This window comes from Plecotus auritus (genome assembly GCF_963455305.1).
Source record: "Plecotus auritus genome assembly, chromosome: 6".
NCBI classification, from domain to species: domain Eukaryota; kingdom Metazoa; phylum Chordata; class Mammalia; order Chiroptera; family Vespertilionidae; genus Plecotus; species Plecotus auritus.
Window position 1 is genome coordinate 28,820,696 of NC_137773.1, and position 17,663 is coordinate 28,838,358.

Here is a 17,663-nt window from a genome sequence, read left to right on the forward strand (position 1 = left end):
AGAAGATAAAATTCCAACCAAAATCCTAGTGGAAGATAGTTCAGAAACACTGAGAGAATTATGAAAATTGGGGCTAGCCCACCACCGGGTGCTTTTCCAAATAGACCCACGGCTTGCCATGGATTCATGCACAAGTCCTTTGTGTTCATGTAACAGGGCAAAGAACAGTGAGCAGAGGACACCCCAATATCTTCTGTTTAATGAGCAACTCAGACTAACGCAGAGGGGCATGGAGAAGTGGCAAGCCTGGGACACTTGCCAGGCAAAGGCCACATCTGTGAAGAGCTCCGGATCCCAAATGAAAGGAGAATGCAGGCAAGCGCACCTGGGCGGGCGTAGATTCGTGGGGTGGAGGCAGACACGCGGGCTAGGAACATCTACCAGGAGCATTCAGGAATGGGATCCGGAGGCCTTCAGGAAGGAAAGGACAGCCTGTGATTTTCTTGTTGGGTGGGGTTTAGTGGATTGGGGAAGGAAGGCAAAAAGTAAGGAGGGTTGACATGGCTCAGGCAAGAAAGGAAGGGAGAGGGGCCACTGAGAAAATGGCCCTCTCTGCAGTCATGGGAAAAATGTGTAGTAATTTAGGACAGGAAAAGGCAAAGAAATAGAGTGTCTAAGAAGCACGGGAAACCTTGTCGGGAGGCACAGAGAGGCTGGCTAAGAGGCCAGGTGAAGAAGGAGCAAAGAATTGAAGATGAATGCAGAAAGAAACAAGGAAAGGATGGGAAGTTCAAAGGAGGCTTTGAAGACCTAAATCCAAACAATGATAGTGTTGGGCAGATTTTGTGATATAATACAAATGGCCCAAGAAAAAAGGAGGCCAGAATTTCAGGCTATAGAACTCAGGACAGGACGTGAGAGCCAGTTGATTGGATTGATAGAGTTTCTGATGAGTGTTGAAAAATTATTTGCCTTAAATTATCCGGGGAGGAAGGCTTTGGTTGCCTGCTGATAAAGAATGTGTAATGATCCCTTTTATAGTAATCTGTGAGGATCAGACAAACATGTATACAAATAATAGGCCTCCATAAATACATGATGGCATTACCAGAAAAGCAGGAGGAAGAAATATTCTCACGTGGGCTTCAGAAATGTAGGAGGAAGCATGGTCTGGTTCATCAGGGTGGTCTAGTGGCAGCCTGGAGGAAAGAAGGACTGAGGAAAGGCAGGACTTGAGGAAGCTACGTGGTCCTGAGGAGGAAATGAATGCCCTTGGTTTGAATGACAAATTTGGGCTTAGCACTGTCTTCTATGTGCCAGGCACTTTACCTACATTATCCTGTTTAGAACTCAAGACAGCCCTGGGAGAGAATATTCTGGTACACAGGTTAGGAAACCAGAGCTTGGAGAGAGCAAGCGAGTGACCCAATATTACACAGCGAGTCAGAACTGGATGGAGTGCTCAAGCCCTAGGCTAGTCCACTCACTCACCTCTCCCCTCTGCGGCTGGTTTTCCAGGTCCCAGACCCGCAGCACCTTGAGATGCTCCCCCTTCACCCTCCTAGGCCTCAGGAGGGGCTTCCCCAAGTGGCAGTCATCTTTCCTTCTTTGGGGGGTATTTGGTTTTATGAAGATCTTTAGTCCCCTTCTGGTGAAAACTAGAGGCAGACCATCATAACTTGAAAAGTATAAAAAGCTTCTTCCACCACAACACAAATAAGGCAGATACAATTATGATGTATTAAGATTTCTTGGCCCTAGCTGTTGGGCTCAGTGGATAGAGCATTGGCCTGCAGACCGAAGTGTCCTGGGTTTGATTCCGGTCAAGGGCATGTACCTTGGTTGCAGGCTTCTCCCTGGCCTGGACCTGGTTGGGGTTCGTGCAGGAAGCAACCAGTCGATGTGTTTCTCTCAAATTGATGTTTCTCTCTTCCACTCTCCTTAAAAATCAATTGAGCCCTAGCTGGTTTGGATCAGTGGATAGAGCATCGGCCTGGGGATTGAAGGGTCCCAGGTTCGATTCCGGTCAAGGGCACATGCCTGGGCGTGGGCTCAATCCCCAGTAAGGGGTGTACAGGAGATAGCCGATCAATGATTCTCTCTCATCATTAATGTTTCTATCTCTCTCTCCCTTCCTCTCTGAAATCAATAAAAATATATATTAAAAAAAAAGATTTCTTGGACAAGAAAGTCTTCAGTTCTGCCCAACCCCCTCCCTAGAACAGAACCTCTTGTGGCCAGGGGCTGTCTTGTACAAATCTTGCATACACTATAGCCAGCACAAGGTCGTCTACATCATAATCAGCTAATACAAATGAAAAAATTATTAAATGAAGGCCTAAAACAACTATATGCAAGAAGCCAGAGCATTTCAGCTATGCAAGCTACTACACACATAGTACCCAGTTATCAGTACTGTATTGTATACTTAAAATTTTGCAAAGAGGGTAGATCTTATGTTAAATGCTCTTATCACCAAAAAAAGGTAATCTATATATATAAAAGCCTAAGCGATCTTACGACCAAACGACTGGAGCGACCAGTTGACCAGTTGCTATGATGTGCACTGACCACCAGGGGCAGACACTCAATGTAGGAGCTACCCCCTGGTGGTCAGTGTGCTCCCACAGCCAACCTCCCATGGCCAGCCAACCTCCCCTAGTCCCTCCCTGTGGCTGGCCAATCTCCCACAGCCCTCCCCCCCCCCGCCAGTCCCTTCCCCCTTCCCACCCCCAGGCCAGCAGGCCCTGATCAGCCCAGCCCCAATCAGGACTGGGCAAGATGGCCCCAATCGGCCCCGATCGCTGGCCAGGCCTAGGGATCCCACCCATGCACAAATTCATGCACAGGGCGTCTAGTGATCATAATAAATAAAGCGGGTGGGAGAAACTTTTGGAGGGGACAGATATGTTCATGGCATGATTTCACAGACGTATATCTACCTCCAAATTTATCAAGTTGTAGGCATTAAATATGTCCAGCTTTTAAAAAATATATTTTTTTAAATTGATTTCAGAGAGGGAGGGAAAGGGGAAAGAGAGAAAGAAACATCAATGATGAGAATCATTGACCGGCTGCCTCCTGCATGCCCCCCACTGGGGACTGAGCTCACAATCTGAGCATGTGTGTTTGACTGGAATCAAACCTGGGACCCTTCAGTCCACACGCTGATGCTATCCACAGAGCCAAACCAGCTAGGGCTGTATAGCTTTTTATGTCAATTGTATCTCCAAAAAGTGGCTTTAAAATAAATAAAAAGAAAAAAGTAGCCAGATCATGAGTATTTTGAACATGTAGAAGCTATATTTTTCAAAAGTACATATTTTGGGGGAAGAAGGACACATATGTAACACCTTAATCAATAAAGAAATTAAAAAAAAAAAAAAGTACATATTTGTTACTCCTAACACAGGTGATTTCCCAAATTTCATCTGTATGTCTTTCTGAGAGGAATGAAAGGCTGTCGTGGGAGGTACAGCCAAGGCAGCTGGAGTCTGAAGACATAGGGAGGTGCCCTGGCTTCTCGGCAGCTGTCTGAGGTCACCACGCAGTGCTCTCGAGGGTCAGCTGGGATAAACTTATGACCTCTGCTTGGCCCTGTGTTCCTAAGAATTTTATGGAAGGTCACTAATAAACTAAGTGTGTAAATGCTCCACTGTCTAGTTAAGAAATAACAACCTAACTGCTACCGGAGCTGACTTACACTACATATTTTCCGCAAAACACATTTATTTACCTTTCCTTCTAATAAAATACACCCGGCAATAAATAAGAGGCAGTAAAAGTATCCATGGCTCACTCTTAAAACTTGATATGTTTTTAATGACAATTTTTAGTATACTGTTTTTTGGACGGATCAGGCATTACTTAAAAATAAGCACCCAATGAAGACACGATTGAGATTGGCAGTAAGGTACAAACAGAATAATTTGTCTTAAGTACCGTGTCTATACTCGGAATTTAAACGTCTCCCCCTGAAAGATCAGGTTGCACTTTAAAATGGTCCATATACTTCCACCAATGAGTCACTTGTTTAAAAATGCCACCATAAAGCACATTAGCCTGTTGGGGTTGTTTTTAAGTTTGAAGCTTAATCCACAGTCTAGTGATTTTAGTTCATCACACCCTTACATAAATGCTACAGTGGAGGGTGAAGAGTCTTTGGAATTTCAGATATATTTTTTTCTTTTTTGTAAAGAAAGTCTCTCAGTAAGGTATCGGACCACTTCTTGGAGATATTTATTCTTCAGTTTAAGCCAATCCTTTTATAGGGGCTCTTAGCAATCAGCCGGCAATATTGTCCTGAGTCTATAGGATTGGAGCAGGAGCACAGAACAAAAGGCCCGATGTGCTGTCTTCATCAGCCCTCCTTTCTTAAGAAACAGACCTCATTTCCTCCAGGCCCTCTTCATCCACCTCATCTTCTTTCTTCACTTTCACCCATGGTCCCTAAGAAAAGGGATTCTTAAAGATAATATTAGCCGTCCTAGCTGGTTTGGCTCAGTAGATAGAGCTTCAGCCTGCGGACTGAAGGGTCCTGAGTTTGATTCTGGTCAAAGGGCACATGCCCGGGTTGTGGGCTCAATCCCCAGTAGGAGGCGTGCAGGAGGCAGCTGATCAATGATTCTGTCTCATCATTGATGCTTCTATCTGTACCTCCCTCTCCCTTCCTCTCTGAAATCAATAAAAAATATATTAAAAAAACAAAGAATGAAAACTATCAAAATAGAATTTAAAAGAAGATAACAGTAGGCTGCCGGAAGCCAGTTCTAGCATGTCATAATTGCAAGAGTTTCATTGAAAGGTTGATGGGACTTGGGGACTCAACAAGGGCTGAGTCACATATGTTGTCACCTGTTGGGAATGGCTAAAGACATTTCCCCAAACCTGAAAAGGATGATTGTTCGCTGCCAGACAGCTCAGGGCATCTTAATCTACATGTTAATGCCTCCTACTGGCTAAACACCTGAATAGCCGTAGGCTATTCCCCATTCTTACAATGGACTCTGTAGAAGAAACCCTACCCTTTGAAGTGTATATCTCCATCTTGCAGTAGGACAATTTGTTAATAAAAAGCAAGGGGTCCTGAGACAAGGAGAACTTGATTTCTTCAGCCAGGCTCCTCTGACCTCCAATGCCTTTCAAAATTATCTTTCATCTCTGGATTCTTACTTCAGTTACACACAGCCTTTCTCCAGATTGCTGAACCTTTCTTTCTTAATGCTGAACAAGAACCTCAGCAGTAGGCAATGCCACCTAAACAAAATCCCTACAGAATATACAAAAGGATACCTCGTTAGCCTTCAAAATGGCCTTCCAGGGACTGCACAGGCCCTTCTGGACCTCTTGCATGGACTCTGGACAGGCCACTGCTCTCCTGTCTCCTTTTCAGTATCAGTTGTCACAGTCCAAGCAGCAAAGAGATGGCATGTGCAAACAAGGGGGTAGGCCACATGATCACTCCTGAGGGGGGCAGAGTGCCCACCTGGTGTCTGCACCTCTCTAAGTGGTCAACCCACCTGGCCCTTCCAGACTGGTTTGAGGATCCTGGGGCTGCAGGTAGGACCTGGGGGACTAGTGACAGGCTGGGACCCCGGGCTCAGCAGGTCCCTGGAGCTGCAGGGGAGTGCTGAGGGTGCTGTTCACTGAATGGGGCTTCAGGGGATGAGAGATGCTGCCATGGAGGAAGGGTGGCATCAGGGACTTGGACTAGGTGGCTCCGGGGCAGAGCCAGGTCTCACAAAGCGAATGCAGGAAGTTAGCCGATTTGAAGACCCCAAACCAATTTCTTTTCAAGGTAAAAGAAAATCTGCCAGGGGAGGCAGGAGGCGGAAGCCAGACACAGGAAAAATAATGGTACTTTGTAATCTAAGCCACGGATGGCAAGGGGAGGCGCAGCGTTCTCCACACTAGGCCCTTGCCCCCACGCAGCGGGACTCCACCAAGGTTACCAGCTGGGAGGGACCGCGGGACAAAGAGAGCAGCCACCCAGAGGCACTGGTGCAATGACAGGATCCCTGTCCACTAGGGATGGAGGAGGAGGGTGAGGGGAAGGATAAAGCCCATCAGAGCAAATGGCCACAGGGTGAGGGGCCGCTTACCCAGAGGTCACAGGTAAAGGAGACACAGGCTGTGGGCAGCCCGGGGTTCCATTTTTAGCTCTGCCCTTTTACTGCTGTGTGCCCTCGAGGAAGTCCTCTCTGTGCTGCAGTGGCCTCACCTGTACAATGGACCACAGCTGCTCCTCACAGGAGTGTGGGGTGATTGTGTGTGCAGGCACTTGCCCTGAGGGCATTTTGTTCCCTAATCAGCACCCCCACCTCACCACCCTTCCCTCCCCTGGCCTTCCAGGGACCGCACAGGCCCCTCTGGACCTCTTGCATGGACTCTGGATGGGCCACTGTTCTCCTGTCTCCTTTTCAATCCCAGCTGTCACAGTCCCAGCAGGAAAGAGATGGCACGTGCAAACAATCTTCTGGAAGGACTTTGGCAGAGAGACTGTTGACAGGTGTGAGAGCAGGGGTAGACAGCCAACCAGGGAGGTGGTACCTGGAAACAGAGACCATCCAAGGACTCAAGAGGGTGGGGCCACATGAATATGGGAGCTTAGGAACCTAAATAAGGGGGCGTGGCCACATGATCAAGTAGGAGTGGGCATGTGAACAAGGGGCCAGGCCACATGTACAAACTTGTGAGGATGGAAGAGGGGCCATGTGAAGATTGAAGGGATGCGGCCAGGGGCCCCCAGAAGCTGAAGAGGCAGGAAGGACCCTCCCCTAGAGACTTTGGAGGAAGCACAGCCCCAGACACCCTGATTTCAGATTCTGGCCCCAGAGCAGGGAGAGCACATGTCCTGTATGTTTAGGCCAGTCTGTGGTCATCAGAGCAGCAGCCTCAGACCCCTCCTTTTGGGTCTCTGACTGGGTTCTGTGCTCCGCAGGGGAGACCTCCTAAATCTCTCACTGCAGGCTCACAGGGAGATCCATCACTGTGTCTGTGTCTCCCGCTCCCCTGGGGGCTCCTTGGCAGTGACAGTGCAGTGGGCACACCAGAGCAGGCTGCTTGGTAGGAAGAGCAGGCTACGTGGCTCGGGGACTCCTCGCCACCTTGCCAAGCCCCCAGCTGCAGGATGATGCAGGGTACTCTCCAGCCCCGCCCTTACCTCCCTGGCCTTCCCCCTAATGAGTCCAGCCTGGGCCTCCACTTCCTGGAGCATTTGGGTTGACTGGAGCCAGCAACTGGGTTGTCATGCCCATATTCTAGATGCCAAGACTGAGGCTCAGAGAGGGGGAGCAAAGGACCCTACCACCAGCCCACCTCCCTCTCAACTCAGCCCAGCTCACAGGTGGCTCCCCCAGCTGCCACCTGGTTGCCATGGTGACAAAGGAGGAGAAGGAGGAGGAGATTTCTGGGAAGCAATCCAAAAATATACACCAGCTGGCCCCTCCTTCCTCACTCCCTCTCTCCAGCTTCAAAGCCTCCTTTTGTGCAGGTAGGCGGGGCGGGCGCTCTTCCTGGCCAGGCAGCTGAGGGCAAAAGAGGTCAAGGAGGCAGAGGGTCCAAGTAGTGGGTTCTAGGACCCCAACCTCATGCAGCAGATTTCCTGGACCTCAGCTCCATTGCCCTCCCCATCCCCCCACCCCGCCACACCCACCCAGTTCCCAGACCAGGCGGGCTTGTTTCCTGCCTCCCTGCCTTCGCACATCCAGTTCCCTCCACCTTGAATGCCCTTCCTCATCCTTCAAATCCCAGCTCGGCTTTAATTCCATTGGAGAACCTTCTCTGAGTCATTTGGGGCTCCCCCTGCATCCTGCACCCACCCCAGTTACAGCAGTTTTCTGGATGATGCTCTCATGGGGTAGTGAGGGCTTGGGGATGCTAGCTTTGCCTTTGTACCCCAGGCCCTGGCACAGACAGGTGCTCAGTAAATCTGGAAGGAAGGGTGGAAGGAAGGGAAGGAGGGAGGGACGGACGGGAGCAAAGACACACCTCTCATAGAATTGCAGAGGATCTGGATTGTGAGCACCTGGCACAGGGCTGGGCAAGGAGCAAAGCCCACTCTCTTCCTGCCATCTCCACTCGAGCCTGGGCTCCAGCACCTTCTGCCTCATCCGATTTGGAGCCGGCTCAGGGGTCGTCTCCATACCTGCAGGCCTGTGTCTGTTGCCCATTTGGATGCAAGGTAATTGCACCAGGATGCAGACGTGCACTTGACTTCATAAGGAGCAACGGTCAGTGTGTTTGGGAGAAAGGCCTCCATTCTCAGAAATCCTGGACTGTGCAAACTTGCAAGGGCCTGAGGGCTGACCTTGAGCAGGGGTTTTCAAAGGGTTTTCACACTGAATACTTTCTGCAAACAAAGCCTTACCTGAAGCCATTATATAAAACAGATGGAAACTAAGCTGCTTGGGGTGAAGTGGTGGGTGTTGAAAGTGACTGGGAGACAGGACCAGAGTCCCCTCTCCCCTTTAGCTCTGAGTCCCAGGGAGATGGGGGTTGGGGTTGGTCCTGGTGGTGGGATGGGGCAGCCAGGAGAGAGGGAGAGTCCAGTGGTTGATACTTACTAACTCGTACAGAGGGCTTCAATATTTTCAGAACTGCGTGTTCATGCCAGTGTGGCTGGGCCAACGAACTCATCTTTCACAGCAAAAAGTCAGTCTATATAAACAAAAATGAAAATTTGTCCTTGGAAAAAATCATAATGACTTAGAAAAAAAGAATATACAAAGGTTTGGAAATGGCTTCAGAAATGAGAAAGTGGTTTTATGTTTTCTCATTTTGGAATTCTGAGCGAAGTGCAACTTTTTTTGATCATTGGATCTTAAAAAAACAAAAACAAAAATGTAGCAGTAAGTAATAAGCCACCCAAGTTAGGTTTACAAGTTTAGACACACTCCTTTCTCTCCGGCAGACTATTTAGGACAGTGCTCCCAGAGTCGCCACATGAAAGCGAGCACAGCCTGGGAACGGCAGACGTGACATCTGTTGAACTGACTGCTCCATCTGTCACTGACATATAAACCTCTCGAGCTGTTGGGGACGTCTAGGGGCCTGCTAATCCATGCCTTTTCCTTTACCCTTAAACCATTCCAAACAAGGAGAATCAACTCTATTTTTAAAGACCTCAAGGAAGAGTCCACAATCGTCCTTAGCAAATATTTAGAAATTAATTTTCCTACGGCCTTTCCCCACTGCTCTGCCACATCCCTCCTCATGGTCCTATGTAAAGAAGTGGAAACACTGTAGCCATGAGCTTGAAGAAGACTTACATGAAAACAGAATAATTCTTCATTTTACTCAACAATCAATGCCCAGCAAATATTCTAATGAAAACCCAACTCACCGTGTTTAGTGTCAGTAAGTTTCTTCTATTCAACCTTCTTTATGGAGATTGCAGATTCAAAATTAGTACTTACCTATTATCCTTATTTGGAAGTTCTGTGGAACCAAGTCTGACCATTTATCATTCTACAGGATGGGTGTTAGAATAACATTGATTTAAAAAAAGAAAAAAAAAAGGTTTGCCCTAGCCGGTTTGGCTCAGTGGATTGAGCGTCAGCCTGTGGACCAAAGGGTTCCAGATTTAATTCTGGTTAAAGGTACGTGCAGGAGGCAACCAATCGATGTGTTTCTCTCACATCCATATTTCCCTCTCTTCCACTCTCTCTAAAAATCAATGGAAAAATATCCTTGGGTGAGGACTTAAAAAAAATTTTTGATTTATTTTAAGGCAATATAATTATTTTTTTATTGACTTCAGAGAGTGAGAGATAGAAACATCAATGATGAGAGAGAATGATCAATGATCAGCTGCCTCCTGCACGCCCCCTACTGGGGATCGAGTAGGCAACCTGGGCATGTGACCTGACGGGGAATCGAACCATGATCTCATGATCTCCTGGTTCATAGGTTGGCACTCAACCACTAAGCAACACCAGCTGAGCAAAAGATTTGATTTTAACACCTACATCTAGAGAACTGCTAAATCATAGAAGGGCTTAGGGCCCCAAACAATAGGAGACCTAGTACGGATTAAACCCCATTTTACACATATAACCTCAGGAACAACATATAAAACTTACCCCAAACAAGGCTTTGCTCACACACATGTGACCATGGGTACGAAGGCTTGAGAGTCACTGAGCCAGACCTGAGAAAAAATGGACTCCTGATTTTGCTTCGTTAGGCCACCAGTGCCCACTTTTTCTTTTTACAACTGTATAGTACCAAGCAGTGATAGTAATAAAAGGGTTGGTGAAAATATTGATCCACCTGGTGGCTTGCTTACTAATTTATCTGCAATCCCAGTTAAAATGTAAACTGGAAATAACTCACGGATATAAACATCTTCAGTGTTTATAACCACAGGGAAAAAAACATACTCAAATGACATCTAAACCTAGTGACTGACAAATACAGCCCGTGAGATGTTCTGTCAAAATAAAGATGTGGCATCAGGAAGCAGATGGCAAAATTCTTTCTAAAACCTCATTTAAAGGGAATATTTCAGGTATTTCTGAAGTTTGTGCACATGAAAAGGATGTTTCATCAAGTGTAACTTTAGCCGAGTAATGATGATAGGTGCTGCGATGCGCTCTACTTGGCTCAGGAAGTAGCTGGCTTACATGGGGGAAGCAGCTCTCAGCAGGGGGCATGAATGCAAACTCTAAAGTGCAAGGTGAAAAACCACGGCCGCTCAGGGTGAATTCCAGGAGTCAGGCTGGGTTTCAGAGGCAGAGGCAGCACATTCTTTAGTTCCACAGTTTTAGCTGATAATGTTTTGTGTCAAGAAATCACCTCTCTATTTGAGATTTCTTTTAGGTTTTTGACCCAACTTCTTATTTCCCAGACAGCATATACCACTCATTAACCTTCCAGACAACTAACGAATAACGACGACTGCTGTCTTCTCCTCAGATCTCCAGCACTATTCTTTGTAAGATTTAACGGAAACAACATTTCTCAGTTTTAGTGTCTATAAACCTGCAATCACATATGGACAGGGGTAAAGTTTGCAAGACATTTCCCACATCCTATCTAATAAAGAGGGAATATGCTAATTAACCATCACTCTGTCACAAAGATGGCTACACCCACAGCTGAGGCCAAGTTCCCATAAGGAGCCTTAACGAGCAATCAGCAGGGACCTGAGGCCACGCCCCCCCCCCCCCCCCCCCGCCCGGCGGGGCTTGATGGGAGACCTCAAGGTGTGCTTCCCATCCTGGTGATGGGCCAGGGGACCTCAGGCTGCTCCCCCCACCCCAGCACCAGGCCGGGGGACCTCAGGACACACCTCCCGCCCCAGCACTGGGCCAGGGGACCTGAGGCTGTGCCCTCCTGTCTTGCGGGGCTTGACGAGGGACCTCAGGCCATGGCTCCCACCTGGCAGGGCTTGACGGGAGACCTCAAGGCACGCTCCCCGCCCTGGTCTGGGGGACCTCAGGCCACACCCCCTGTCCTGGGGCCGGGCCAGGGAACCTGAGGCTATGTCCCCTGCCCGGTGGGGCTTGACAAGGGTGGGAATGGCCGGGTCAGGATCTAGCCCAATGGGGGGGTGGGTGGCCAGGTCTGGATCTCACGCGATTTTGAGGCACATGTGGGTGGGCGGAGACTTGACTCTGGGTCCCGTGGTGTGCCCCAGACTCTGACAGGAGGAAGGTTTTTATATACATTTTACTAATTTTCTTTCATCTCTGATATTATAGAGAAGGGGCAAATAGCAATATTAAATTATTTCCTCTAATTAATTTAATTTTCTTTCATTTTCTTTCATCTCTTATATTATAGAGAAGGGGCAAATAGCAATATTAAATTATTTCCTCTAATTAATCCCCTTTTAATGTGCACAAATTTCGTGCACCGGGCCACTAGTCTATATATATAAGCCCAGCGACTGGAACAGTGGAACAGCCAGAATGACTGAAATGACTGGTGGCTATGATGCACACTGTGGCAGCCAGCCAGCCTGATCCACCCCCCCCACACACACCTCCTCCCCGCGGGTCAGCCAACCACCCGTGGCCCCTTCCCCCAGCCGGCCCTGCCCCAAATTGGCCCTCCCACCCTGATAGAGGGTGGGGGCAGCCAGCCTATTGCCCACAACCCCTCTCCCCCACTGGCCCGGCCCAATGGGCCCCCATCGGGGCGGGCTGGCCGGACCCCACCTGTGCACAAATTCGTGTACCAGGCCTCTAGTAAATTATAAGAACAACCACTTTTGGAGCAGGATGAACAACATACAAAGCCAGGTTGGGAGATGTCTGTTTCACACAATTGCATCTCAGTTTCTGACCCAGATGGAATCCTGCAGACATGCAAGAGTGTTCTCTATATTTCATATATTCTCTATTCAGGTTTAAGGGGTTTGTTTGCATTTAGGTTTACATTTTACTAATTCACCAACTGATGAATGTAAGAATGAAAACTCAAAATCAGGAAAGATGCTTTTTGGTAAAAAAAAAAAAAAAAAAAAAGTCTTTTAAGTAAAAATAGGTATCAAACCAAAACTTGAATAATATATCTATTCTGCAAGTGATGAATTCTGAGGATAACTGGAGGGCTTGGGGGATCGAAATGCCACGTAGTAGATGGAACAATTCAAATGTTATAGACAAGGAAACTGTCCTCAAGGGGACAGCTCTCCATTCATATTCCGTAAGAGCAGGCTTCTATAGCCATAAAGTTGTAGGTGATACAATGAGCTGGGTTATAAAACAGCGTTTTAGAATGGGGATGATGCAAAACCAGCTTCTGTCACTATCTTTTCCTCCTGAAAACCTTTTACTCTCAACCTACACATAGTCTCCCTGGTCTATTCCTTTGACATGGCCTTCACTTTGTAGCAGAGCCTACAAACCACCAATATTCAGAGGCTACATATCAAAGAGCACTTTTGGAGGGTGCTCTAAATGGGTGCAACTATACACATCTACACAAGCACATAGGTGCACACAAAAGGGAAATCTAAACCAAGAGTACTTTTGTTTGGGTTTAACAAACGCTCTCAATCTACCTTACCTAACTTACAGGCTATAAATATTTAGGCTTAACAATATGCAGAACAAATTTTTAACAATGCACAAAGCATCAATGGAAACATATCTGGCATTTTGTTAAAACTCTCATCATCCCTTAAATCTTCAGAAAGCCTGAAAAGATGAAAATCTAAGTAGTTGAAAAACACCAGTAGAACCTGAAAATCATTAAACTACATCTTGTACATGATTTACCTGGATGCATTGTTGAGGCTTCACCTAGAACCAGATTTGGGTAGGTGATAATTGTTTTCTTTCATAAAACACTGCTTTACACTTTACATAACACTTTACATAAACGTACAGTTCTGTGTCTATTATTGGCACGTTTAAGAGTTGATTATTGGTATTTACTAGAATCAGAGCCAAGCGATTTTTCAACATCTACCATGCCAACTCTAAGAGGGTCAGACATCAGGAAAAGGGAGGCCAGCACTCCATTCACAGATGTTTTTGTTGATCTTCACCTGAGAATCTTGCCACCTCAGGCACCCATTTAAATGATCACTTCTATTGGTCCTGAAACTCCCTTTCATTAGTTATTTCCTTTATTTATTTATTTATTTATTTATTTATTTATTTATTTATTTAATTTATATTGATTTGAGGAGGATCGATAAGAAACATCAATGTTAGAAACACTGATCGGTTGCCTCCCGTATACACCCCGACCAGGGATTGAACCTAAAACCTAGGTATGTGCCCTGACCAGGAGTCGAACCTGCCAACTTTTGGTGTATGGGAGGGATAACACTCCAACCAACTGAGCCACTCTGGCCAGGGCTATTTCTTCCTTTAAATATAAACAATTTATAGCTAACTGGAGTATATCCTAGTATAAGAATATAGAGAAGGCCAAAAGGAACTTCATCTGTGTTACTACTGACTCATGATGGATCACCCCTCAAGTCAGATAACTTATACTCACCAAGAATGCCAAACTAAAAGTCTTGTTTCTTTAAACTTCTGAACAAAATTGATCCCATTAGTAAAGATATTCATTCTTAACAAGTAAATTTTAATTCTTAACAAGTAAATTTTAAACTCTCACACAATCTAATTCTCTGAAAAAGAAATGAAATGGCTATGCAGAATCCTTTAAACATAGTTTGTATGATTCCAAATGGTAACAAGAAAGAAACAAGAGTCCTCTGTAGTCAACTGTGAGCCATGATTGTCCCTTAGCCCAGGGTCAAAGCCAGTTTATTTCATACCAGTGGTTCCTCAATATCTCCTTTCAAACAATTTATTTTAAAGGTCCATTTTTTTCTGAAAAGATTATTTAAAAAAATTTTTTTTTTATTTCTTTCAGAGAGGAAGGGACAGAAACATTAAGAGTCATTGACTGGCTACCTCCTGCATGCCCACACTAGGGATCCAGCCTAGGCATGTGCCCTGGCCAGGAAATGAACCATGACCTCCTGGTTCATAGGTCAACACTCAACCACTGAGCCACGCCAGCCAGGCTGAAACGGTTACTCTCTCTCTCTCTCTCTCTCTCTCTATATATATATATATATATATATTTATATTTAGTAATTTCAGAGAGGACGGGAATGGAATAGAAACATCAACAATGAGAGAGACTCATTGATCGGCTGCCTCTTGCACACCCCCTATTGGGGATCCAGCCCCCAACCAGGGCATGTGCTCCGACTGGGAATCGAACCGTGACCTCCCAGTTCATAGGTCAAAGCTCAACCACTGAGCCACGCCTGCCGGGCTGAAAGGGTTATTCTTAATAATAAGCATACCAAAGGGAGACAGAAAAGAATAAGAAAGAAAAAATGAAAAGTGTGCAATATAAACATTTCCACCCTGAATAATAAGGACTATAGGTGACATAGGCTACCAACTTTATGCATCTGGAAAGACTTTAATTTTTAGAATATTTAAAAGAAAAAAAAATCATCCTCCTAAGTACTTTTAAAGCATATCAAACTGTAGATTTACATTTGATTAAGTCTTACAAACCAAATATGTAGAAACAGGAATCCAAATATTTCAATTCTCTGAATATACAGAACCAAATAAGGCACAGGGACCTAAAGATGAAACACAAAGCAAGTCCACAATGTCTGGGTAACGTGAGTTAGGGCCCTTCTATTGAGTCCTGGAAGGTAATTAAATAGTTCTTTCTGTTGCATGTGTCCACATTTATTCAGATTGTCAGAGATATAGCATTCTGAAACTTAGAACATTATAAGCTACATACTCTTCCAAACTATTGTTGATATAATCTAATTCAAAATAAAAAAATCGTTAAAGAGACTTTCATGAAGCCCCTGCTTACCTTCAGAAAAACATAACTTTTGAACAAGAACATACTATCCTATTACTTACAATAATCAGTAAATTAGGATGATCACTGCCTTGTTAATCAATCCAGGAGGCTCTCAATTTCCCTGTTTGGCTTTCAAACCACCTGTACGTCTGTTGTATTTCCCTGTTTGGCTTTCAAACCACCTGAACAGATGTCCCATGCTGATCCCAGTGCTCACCTGCGGCAGAGAACGAACATGCACAGCTATCACACCACAGCAGTCTGGTTTGTTGTTATTTGACCATTTTGCTGCATTTTTTCTTTATATTTTATTTGAGTAAGTGGAAGAAGGAAAAAAATCAAATGGTTGACATTTTAAGAACCATTATCTCTACATTTAACACAACTGAGATAAGAATAGAAATTAAGAGGAACGAGAAATCTTTTGCCTCATAGGTCCTAGGACTTAAACCAGTTGGCTGTGTTCAATTGAGAAAAAAGGCAAATGCAGGAATATTAAAAATAAGTTATCTAAGATTATGTCTAAAAAATGAAGCATAATTGGGAATGGCAGGGCGATTTAAAATCTCTGCAACTCCTTCTATTTCAGTCCACTATCTTTTGCAGAACCAATTTTCACATACATTTTTAGGAATGATTTGAGTATGATCTAAAAGAAGGGAACTTCCTGTACTGAAAAGAAAAAAAATTGGCCCAAGACCAATTTGTTTATATTTACTGAATTATTCTATATTAAATCTATATGAATGAAGATTAGAAAAAATTGCCTTAGCAATCAACAAATGCAAACCAAAAAATTAAACACTAATCTACAACAAATTTGCTACACAAGAGACATTTATTAATGTTCTGTTGTATTTACAGTTTTAACATAGCAAACCAAGGTGAATAATCACTTGGCAGAAAGCACATCATTCTACATTTATAACACATCAGTTTCTGCTAACACATTGTAAAAGCAAGTAGTACATACAGTATGTTAGGGATCATCTCAAAAGTTCCAAGCAAATTCTTTGCTCCTAGTAACTAATCCCCTCCCTACTCGCAGCCCTTGGCCTAATCATCATCAGGAGATAAGAGAAAAAGAAAAAGAAGGGATAGGAGACGCTAATCATACAGAAAGTGTCCAGAATTGCATTTTAATAATTAAGCTGTATTTGTCCCTGTCCTTTCTATTTTATACAGTGACAACACATTTACAATCCCTTAGGCACACAATAAAGAACAACAGGTACTGCAAAATTTAGAATACAAACTATAAAAAAATTAATGCTTATTATTTTCCAATTAAGAACATATTCTTGACCAAACCTCAAATGCATTTGCACTATGGTTTTGCCTTCAGGTGTTCACAATACAATTGCATCAATTTCTAGATTAATTTTCACAGTAAATATGAATTATGTGCAGAAATGAATGTAGTCATAATGAGTTTTTAACTTTTGAGAAAACCCCTTTAAAATGGCCAGCATTACACATTATCTTACACTAAAATATTTTATGCCAAAGTCATTTTGAGATGGAGGATGAATAAAGCAAGATTGCCCCCTAGTGACTACAGGGACAAGGCTCATGCTATTTAAAATGACTACAAACCATAGATAAGGCATTATTAATACATCACAGACTTGATTGCGAGAGCTTTTTCAAACATTAACCACTAATGATTCCATGATTACAGAATTCTGCATTAACTACTAAAATTTAACACCTAAGAACAAATAGTGAGACATGATCTTTTTCAACAGTACTTTATTTTGTTGAAGTAGGTGATTATTCCTGTGTTCTGCATCTTGATTCACTTCCTGCAGGTGTTCTCTTGCTTCTTGAGAGAGAATTCATAAATGCAGGAAGGCCTTTGCCAGAAAACATCTGCCAGAGAAGGATATTGAATATTGAAACTCTAGTTAGTGTGTTATTTTGGCTGAGAGAAGGATGTGGTCACAAAAGAAGGCAGGATGTTTAGAGACACAAGAAATACATTTTAACACAGCTTTAAGATTCCTATACACTGACATCAAAGCATTCAATAAACATTAAATTTTCAGTTCTTAAAGTTATCAAGGATGCTAACTAGAAAGAACTTGGAATGTTTTCTTGAAAACCCATGAAGTCAGAAGTCTTGCTCTCCAAACTTCCTAACAAAAGAATGAAATGCAAGTAGCAATTACTTCATCTCACACTTAACCTCAACAGCAATGACTGAAACTTGAAGACAAAGAGACAGTAAGATCCAAGCACATACATAGGTCATTTTCCTAATACACCTGAAGCTACTGTTTACCTGCCAAAGCTGCCAGGTTTCACACAACGAATATTTCTAGTAAGGATGCCAATCATGTCATGTTGTCTCAGAGCATGGCAAAGTTAAAAAACGACTTGTAAACTCAGAGGTATCACAAGTA

The 17,663-nt window shown here is 44.5% G+C and overlaps 1 protein-coding gene across 1 annotated transcript in view; it reads right to left on the minus strand.

Annotated features, from left to right (window-relative positions):
• Nucleotides 1-16,077: 16,077 nt before the first annotated feature.
• NDFIP1 (Nedd4 family interacting protein 1) overlaps nucleotides 16,078-17,663 on the minus strand; it is a 42,033-nt gene continuing 40,447 nt past the window's right edge. The window contains exon 8 of the mRNA XM_080672099.1: nucleotides 16,078-17,130. The gene's annotated coding sequence lies outside the window, so the exon portion shown is untranslated. The remainder of the gene's footprint in view (nucleotides 17,131-17,663) is intronic.